At 44.0% G+C, this 8,981-nt stretch overlaps 1 long non-coding RNA gene across 1 annotated transcript; it reads right to left on the bottom strand.

The window, feature by feature from the left end:
* Positions 1 to 657: 657 nt before the first annotated feature.
* On the bottom strand, positions 658 to 8,515 carry LOC141278166 (uncharacterized). Its single transcript, XR_012330500.1, has 3 exons — positions 8,381 to 8,515; positions 4,916 to 5,030; positions 658 to 686 (listed from the first exon to the last, which is right to left on the bottom strand). It is a non-coding gene; the product is annotated as an uncharacterized lncRNA (long non-coding RNA).
* Between the last annotated feature and the right edge of the window lie 466 nt (positions 8,516 to 8,981).

Below are 8,981 nucleotides of genomic sequence, written 5' to 3'. Positions count from 1 at the left end.
CGCCTGAGCCCAATCACTATCCAGGTTCACACTCTAAAATGAAACTATAAATTTCAATTTGGAGAAAATAAGCCCTCATTTGGGTTCATATTTTTTAAATAGCACATTACCATTGGCCACATCATGTCTGCATTTCTAATGTTATTTTATGCATTTGACAGTAGATGTTCCACTCGGCTTGGGGAGGGGGTGTGGGTGCGTGAGGAATGGGGTCTGCTTAAAAGGTAGGAATTTATTAGAGCTGTCAGTCAGAGCTGACAAGAGACAAATGATTTCTGAAGATATTTAAGACATCTGTGTATGCTCCATTGTCTGCAAGTTCTGAAGTTTCAGAATCCCATCTTCAAAATCTCTTCAAAATACTGTCTCCACATTTTAAGGGTCTGAGAAACAAAGCAGAGTGCCAGCTCTAGAATATTTCATGAGGATATTTCGGAACAAAGCTCAAAGGGTAGGGAAAGCTACGGAGAGGGATGCTAGATGCCCAGAGGGTAGCCCAGGCTGGGATGACCACTGTGGTTCCAGTAGCATCCACACCATCTGCCCCGTTCCTTTCTACAAAGCTAATTAAGTTACATGTAGGCCACTGCAAAGGCAGGAACGGTTATCCTGTGGATTTGTCTTTTGCCTTCTTTCCAGGCTTGATTGTGGGTTTGTTTCCAATAATGTTTTGATCCTTTACTATCCTGTAAAATGGAGAAAATTTGATTAAAAAGGATCATATATAAGAAGCTACCATTCAGACGTAAGTCATGGTAAATATGCTCATGTAATGTTTCTCTTCCTCTCAAAATAGCCACCCTAAATAGCAGAGGAGTAAAATATATTTTAAAAGCAAATCAGTAGATTTGTATGTGTGTATCATGTACGGTTTATGATAGAGTGATTTTGGGTGGAAGATCTCTGTGTTTTATCTGACGCATTTTTCAATGTCATGAACATTTGCATTGGAATCATCATTGTAAAAGATAGGTTGGTAGGTTAAAAATGCTGTTATTTTATAGCTACATCCCTGTCATATTCGGAAGTGAGAGACAGGCATGATTTTGCAGCAGAGAATAAGCTGCACCTCGGAAATTTGAGAACCACTGTTTTCATAAGCACCAGCCAGAGGCATTTACTTGATTCATCAGCAAGTGAAATTTCCGCCAAGTGGAGCACTGTCATCAGATCAGTGACTGGGCATGCTGACTTTAAAGGGCTCCATCTCACCACTTCTGTGCATTGCCTTTGCCATGTCGCTTGGCTGCTCTCTCCCTAAATGGGGGCCTCTATTTCCCCTCCCTTTGAATCAGGGTGACCTCACGACCCACTGTAGCCAATAGAAAGTGGCAGAAGTGATGTCCTGGCTGTTCTGAGCCTCAAATAGCTGTGTGCAGTCTCTATCTTTCCTGGTGCTTGACAGCATTGATGTAAGAGGGATACCAGACTAACCTCTAGAGAGAAATTCATCATCCCAGCCCAAGGAGTCAAGACCAGCCTGAAACGGCCACCCACACCAAGCCCTGTTTGAGCATAGAGGCAGAAGTCTGCCCCACTGGCCTGTAGGTGTCTGAATAATGCTAAGTGTTTATTGTTTGATGTCCTTGAGTGTGGAGATGTTTGTTATACCATAACTAACTTATACATTGTCACCAGTGTTATGATAACTATCACTTACTAAAATCACATAAGGTACTGAATGTTTTTTATACAGTCATTGTTTTAATTAACGTTTTGAAAATCCCTTAAGGAAGATAATACCATCCCCATTTTAGAAATGAAGAGACTGAGGTTAAAATTTTTGTCAGTATAATTGAACCTATTTCTGTGTTATTACTAAGTTTTAGGGGTCCAGCTTCCTCTTTCTACCACATAGTGCTGCCCCACTAAAGACTGGGATTCATCTCATGACTTTACCCAAAAGGTCTTATGGTAATACTTCCTCCCTGTGTGAACATCAGGCCCTGCTCTGCATCTTGCCCTGTGAACAGCTGGCTCCAAGAATGGTAGCTCCTCCCCCTCAGCTCCCAGCTGGCTCTCCTCTTCCTTCTGCTTCTAGTTGGAGTGGGGTGATCCAGACATCAAGCTAGCAGTTGGGACGTGTACCCGTATCGTTTCCCACCCCTTCAGAGAGTGATTTGATTAGTCGTAATGAGCTCTGGACTTCTGGCCTAGCACAGAATCATCCACCTTCCTGTGTCCTCGGTCAGTGGCCACGTAGTACAACACATTGTTTAGTGTGTGAGGACAGTGGGTGTGGGAGAAGTGATATCATTCATGATTACCTGTAGTGAATAAGTCACTGCCCTGGGACAAGAACCCACTGCTATAAGGTCCAGCCACACTGTTCTCCATCACATCTGGGACTTTCTTGAAGGAAAATATAGAGTAGGTGTCTCTTGGTACATTTTTCATAGAGCACCTGGTTGGTCTCTGTCCTTGACATCAGGGCAGGGTTAGATGTAACTGTTACTAAATACATACACATGCACTCACACACAGATATACACACACAGAATTTAGCAAGATTGGGCAAGACTGTCTCCTGCTTAATTCTTAGGTAAAATTGTCTGTTTAGATCTGAATGCATCCCTGTGCCTATACTGTCCTTGGAAATTCCAAGATAAAACTTGTTTAAGAGAAACTAACACACCATTGTAAAGCAATTATACCCCAATAAAGATGTTAAAAAAAAAACTTGTTTAAGAAAAAAATAATAAGTTTTCATAAAACACAAATGTGCCTTAAAAAAGAAAAGTAATTCCCGTTCTCAGAAAGCTCTGTGGAGGAAGAGAGTAGTTTCATCTTTAAAAATCTGTAAATTGGAATAATCATGTGATCCTTTTGCTCTCAGTTTGCACTGCATATGGTCCAGCTTGTGGACCAAGGACAGAAAAATGAATACTGATGCCCTCATTTTATCACTTTTTAAAGTAAAAAAGGCTTGCACAGAAAAGCATTAGTAGGAATCACAAGGCACTCTGTCTGAAAATAAAGGCATGTTCTCCAAGATTCACATGTTGATATTATAGTTGGAGAGAATGTTTTCTACCAGCAGAAACCTCTGTTACACACTCTCCCAAGAGTAGCTCAAATGGTCTGAATCCAGACTTTATTTTGAAGTGAGAGGAACAAATTGGCTTAATAGGCAGCCATTTGTGGCCAGATGAATTGACAAAATATGTAGGCATGCAAGGATCACACGTTCGTTGAGGAAAAGAATCATTTATTTTTAAACTACCATGAGACTAGAGAAAAGAGAAGATGGAGTGGTGGGTGGGGTGCTTTCCGTGTAAAATATTGCAGTGGGTGGAGGAGGGGGCCTTGTTCCTCCATGCCCCCCCTACTCCTGTTGCCTCACCCTCCTCCACCAGGAGACAGGGCCCTTGTGCCCACATCCCACCTCCAAGCTGGTCTTTATTAAACTGAACAGATTGTTCATTTTTGCTAAGGAGCCACGGTCTTACCCCAGGGGTATTTTCATTTTAAGAGCTGTCAGAATTTTAAGCAAAGATGTGATATTCAGAGGACAGTAGTGGAGGAAGGATGCTCTGCTCCCTGGAAAACCTGGCAATTGCAGGCCCTGGGCTTCCTCTACCAGCCCCGAGATGGGTGCGCCTGCCAAAACTGATGCTCGCCTTTGTTTTATAGCTTTTGCCACCAAGGTTGAGTGGCAATCTCAAATCTGGATCTCTACAGAAATTCTTTTTGCCACAAAGTTTCCTGATTTTCAGTTTCTCTCTTCTTCTTTGCTCACATGTCACTGAATTCTAAAGTATGCTAAAGGTAGAAAGAGCATATCAGGAGGATGGACTGCAAACCCTTCACTTTACAGATGAGGACACAAAGAGGTTGCAAAGTCAGGGGACTTGTCCAGGCTCCCTGGGGGGGCTGGTCCCTGCAGAGCAGCATGTGGACCAGACCTCTGAGTGCAATGCAGTCTGCCCTCCTTGGCATCAGCTCCAATGGCCTCCAGCAGGCCAGCATTCCAGGCACAATGTTGAGAATGATCTAAACCCTGCAGACCTTACCAGTGCCTTTGTTCTGCAAAAAAAAAAAAAACAAAAAAAAAACCAGAGAAATAGTATTACTGGGTTGCTCAGAAGGAAGCAAATAAAAAGCTTGGAAAATCTGAGCAGAACATATGAAAAGCATACAAAATAATTTTACGCTTAATAACGGTCAATGGCGATGGTGTGAATGGTGCTTGCTGCTTGAGTCCTTTAAGAGTCACTATGTCCTAGTAACTTCACATCCTTGATCTTGCACAGGGAGAAACCATGGCTTTGACTCATGCCCTTCCAAGCTGTTTCATGAAGACAAAGCTGAATGTTTAAAGAGGAACACAAACTTCATGCAGATATACATACAAATATTGAGTGTTTTTATGATTCACATCCTCCAAAAGTGTGACACAATGTTTGCAAAAAAAAAAAAAAAAAAAACAAGAGCGAGAAAGACATGTATAATAAGATCTTTAAGTGGAAATATTTAAATGGCTATAAAAGACAGAAAGGGCCAGAAAATTATTATCAGAAATATCTGTTGTCATTTAGTTACAGTGCATTTATTTCTACATTTCCCTGGCTACAAAGAAGGAAGGAAGTAGGATATGCTATGATTTCCCATGTCTGATGGAAGGGAACACACCTGCTCATCAAGGGAGGTTTTGTCATCCAACTCAAGTCCAGGTGCCCATCACACAGTGAAACAAACAAGCTGAAATGTCACAGTTTAGAGCAGAGAAAGGCTTGCAATGGCCAAACAGGGAGAAAGAGTGGCTCATACTCAAAAGACCCGAATTCCCAGATGGTTTTCAAGGAAGAGTTTTTAAAGGCAACGTTTGGGGTGAGGGCCACAGGGTGTGTGACTTTCTTCTGATTGGTTGGTGATGAGGTAACATGGTGGTGTTTCCAGAATCTCAGTCACCAACCTTTTGCTTCCAACTGGTCTGGCATCTCAGCACAAAGTTACCATCCTCCACCTGGGTGGAGGCCTCAGTTCCTGCAGAACAACTCAAAGATCTGCATCAGATCATCATGTACATCCTGGAGGAGGAACAAGGACTCTGTTTTATTATCTGAACTATTGTTTCCTGACCTCTGTTCCTCTGTTTCTGCCTTTCCTCACTTCCCTAATTAGTAACTGCTTGAATCTGCTCTTTGGAATCAGGGAAGACCCAGGAGGCTAAACACTTTTTTTCTTTAAACAAGAAAGTGGCAGGTGGGCCTGGAGGGACTCTTGTACATGGGAGGGCCCAGTGAGGTCCTGCTCAGTTTCCTTTTTGTTTTTTTTTTTTTTGTTTTCTTAATTTAATTCTGAAAGAGAAGCATTGCTTGAATCCTTGGATGAAAGCTCTAAGTCACATGATGGTCAGTGTCTTCACCCAATGATTTCCCACCTGGGCTCCTGTCTCAGCCTCAGGGGGGTCCTCCCTCCTCCCTGCCGAGCCCCCCGTGGGGGGTCCTACCCAGGGTTCACTCTGACCACTACTCATGTGCAGCTGTGGAGGACACTTCCAAAGCACCAGGCCCCAGCAGGACCTCTCTGTCCCTCACCTTGTTCCCTGTGATGGTGGCTGTTATGTCCACCTGACTGGACCATGGAGGGCCCAGAGGTGAGGTCAGACATGACTCTGGGTGTGTCTGGAGGAGACTGACATCTGAACGGATGGACAGAATGATCAGATTGACCCCCCAACGTGAGTGGCCTTATGCAAGCCCTTAAAGGACTGAACAGAACAGAAGGCTGACCCTCTCTCAGGTAAGAGGCAGCTCCACCCGTCTGAGGTCCTTGGAGCTGGGACACTGGTCCCTTCCTGTCCTTGGCCAGGAGCTTCCATTGGCTGTCCTGAGTCTCCTACCCATGGACTCGCCCCTGCGTCTCAGGCCTTGCCTGCCTCCGAGATCACGTGACCTGATTTTGTGTCTTGACTCTCCTCATAGAAGTTTGTAGACTTCCTCTGGGCTGTGTCCCTCTGAGAACCTGGGTGCACACTCTATCCAGGCCCTTCTGGAAGGTTCAGAAAGGAGACCCAGCTCACTGTCCACTTACTTATTTCCCTCCAGACACCAGATCAGAGCAGAGGCTTGTCTCCATCATGAGAAAGGGCCAACACTGGGCAAAATGACAGTCACAGAGCCTCTTTGGGGACCTTCCTCCTTCTCTCCTGCCTTGTGGGGCAGTCTCCCACCTCTCCTTTTTCCCTTGATTCCTGCTGCCCTCTCCCCACCTTTCAAATAGAAGCTTAAATAAAGCTTCCGCTTCCATGACAAGGTGTGTGTTTGCTCTTTTTATGGAGACCGTGAAGTCTTGGTCGTAGATCCCACAGCACTGCTGCTAATCAATCCTGGGAAGGGCTGCATTATGGAGAGTAACTAATACAGGTTTAAATTCCAGCTCTTTGCACAATGTCCTGAAAAAACAACTCCTGCATCACGGGGCCCAGAAATGCCCTGGGCAGACCTCCAAGGAAGTCCTCTATTTCAGGGACCTTGTATATCAAGGCTGTCGAGGTGCCTTTGGGCACAGGCAGAAATGAGGGGAAATCACGAAAAATAGGTCAATTGGATTGTCCCGAGGCCATGGTACCCCTTATGTTTTCTGGTCCCCACTACTTGGTTCAGTATGCTGGAATTGGACCTGACACATCTTTTTACCCAGTATGATTGGGTCTTGATTCTACAGAAAAGGTCAATGCCCTGTGAGAAATTTCTGGAACAGTGAGACCTAACCAGGCACTGTCCCAGCCAAGCAACCACGGACAAATGAGGCAGCCACTGGATTGCGGGTGTCCTAGTTCCCCACCCTGGGGTTGTCACCCAGTTCCTTTGAACCCCCTCCATCTTGGCATTTGTCTTAGCCTCGAGCAGGCGTTTCGCTGTGGCTGTGAACGTGGCACTGAGCTGGCATCTTTCAAGTGTGCAATTTCTGCAACTGAATTTTGCCGGCAAACTTTACCTGGGAGTGCGCTGACAGCACAGACTGCCCCAGCCACACCGATCCAGCTCAAGGACAGGTGGGCACATAACAGCCTTTTTTAAACTCACACTTTTTAATTGATACATTCTGTCCATTGCAGATGTCCTGTGTGTTTGACATAACAGTTTTATTAGGTGCAGAGATGAATCCTTCCGGGCTGGATAGTAAGCACAAAATCAAGAGGAGGAGGGATTGGATACAATCTAAGGATCACGAGCATGCAGTCAAGGCTTCCTCCACGGCTGAGAGGTCGGAGAGATGGGAGAAAAGATCACCTCACACTGAGCCCCAGGGAGGGTGGTGATGTTTTCCTAATGGGACTAGCGTGGCAATACATTCTGTGTGCACAGTATCAAGGCAGAATTCACAAATCATTCAATTCTGGCTGGAGACTTTTGGATTTTGAATGGCCAATTCTTTTTCCTAGATATTTGATTTGGAATGAAAGGCTAATAACATAATTGAGTACTTAGACTTGGTTTTCTTAGACATTTTTTTGTCACATGGGAACTGGACGTCATTGCTGAGCAAGAAAAGTTCCAAGTTCACGTGTGGGAGCTGAGCTCCTTACTCTTCATACGGTCATTGCATTGTTTCTACTCTGCTAATGTCTATCTTGTTCATTTCTCAATTCCCTGGCTCTGCTTGCCTAGTGATGGACAGAGAGTTTACTACAGCACAGAGGAGGGAGGACTGAAAAGAGAGGAACCAAAACAGGGCGACTGCCTGGAGCTGGAGGTGTCGCGAGGCCTCTCCTGGAGGGGCCCTGGCCTGGGATCCTTCAGCAGCGCGTCGGCAATTGTTTAAGTCATGGGAAGAATGAGCCTTTGCAGGGAGATCACTTCCCCGTGTGTTCATATTTGCTTATTTACACTAAAAGCAAAACAAACATGACAACCCAAACTTCCCAGCAAAAAGACATGAAATGGACCTTAAAATGGATTTAAAAATTAATTCAATTTAAAAAAGATTTCTAGTATTGAGTTATTTTTTTAAGTGACATTATTCACATATCTGAGACTGGTTTACATCCCTCTACAAGAGAAGTTAAGTCTTAGATATTAGAGTCCTAATTCCCAGTTGGGTAATGGACCACTTAGCCCTAAGGAAATGAGTAAGTTTTCACACTTTGATGCTCCTTTGAACTTTGCATGGTTTCAGGTACATTTTCTTGTTTGTATCATGTTTTTGTACCTATTTAAGGGAGCTAACACAAAACAGTGTCTGTCCTGAAGCCAATGAGATAGAGAATTATACTATGCCATATAAGTGATCAAGCGTCAAACAGATTTAAAAACTTTTAAAATATGGTTGAAACTTATTTTTTTTAAATGTTCTGGTAACACAAAGAAACAAATGATCAGTAGCCATGACTTTTACCTGACTGATGTTACCCTACGTGCACAGTGGTACGCACCCTATGTGAATTTTGAGAGTCTTCATGGAAGCTCACAGAACTGGATTCCCTCTTCATCTGTGCCTTCTGGTTTTCCAGTCCCTAAGTTTACCTTTGTTCCAGGAATCTGGTTTATAATGATGACCACATTAGCAGTATTAAGGAAAGCAGGTTGCAAACTCAGTCACGTAATGATAATTCAAACATCAAGGGAAAAAATAGATGGTGCTATAGACTAATGTTTATGTCCCTGCAAAGTTCATGTGCTGAAATCCTAACCCCCAGTGTGAGGTGGGGCCTTTGCTGGGGTGCTTAGATCATAAAGGCAGAGCCGTCATGAATAAGACTAGTGCTCAGGTAAGAGACCTCAGAGGGCTCCCTTGCCCAGTCCACCATATGAGGGCAGGAAGAGGGCTGTCACTAGACAGCAAATCTGCCAGTGCCTTGATCTTGGACTTCCAGCTTCCAGAATCATGAGAAAAAAAAAATTGTTGTTTACAAGTCACAGTCTATAGTATTCTGTTATAGCATCTTGAATGGACTAAGACATACGGAAAATAGTCAAGGTGAGTTTTGTTTTTTTTGTTTTTCTCATAACTTGGTGAGTTCATTTCTTCATTAG

This window comes from Tursiops truncatus, chromosome 3 (assembly GCF_011762595.2).
Source record: "Tursiops truncatus isolate mTurTru1 chromosome 3, mTurTru1.mat.Y, whole genome shotgun sequence".
Taxonomy (NCBI): domain Eukaryota; kingdom Metazoa; phylum Chordata; class Mammalia; order Artiodactyla; family Delphinidae; genus Tursiops; species Tursiops truncatus.
The sequence above is the reverse complement of the archived record's forward strand: the minus strand, read 5'-3'. Positions and strand labels throughout refer to the sequence as shown.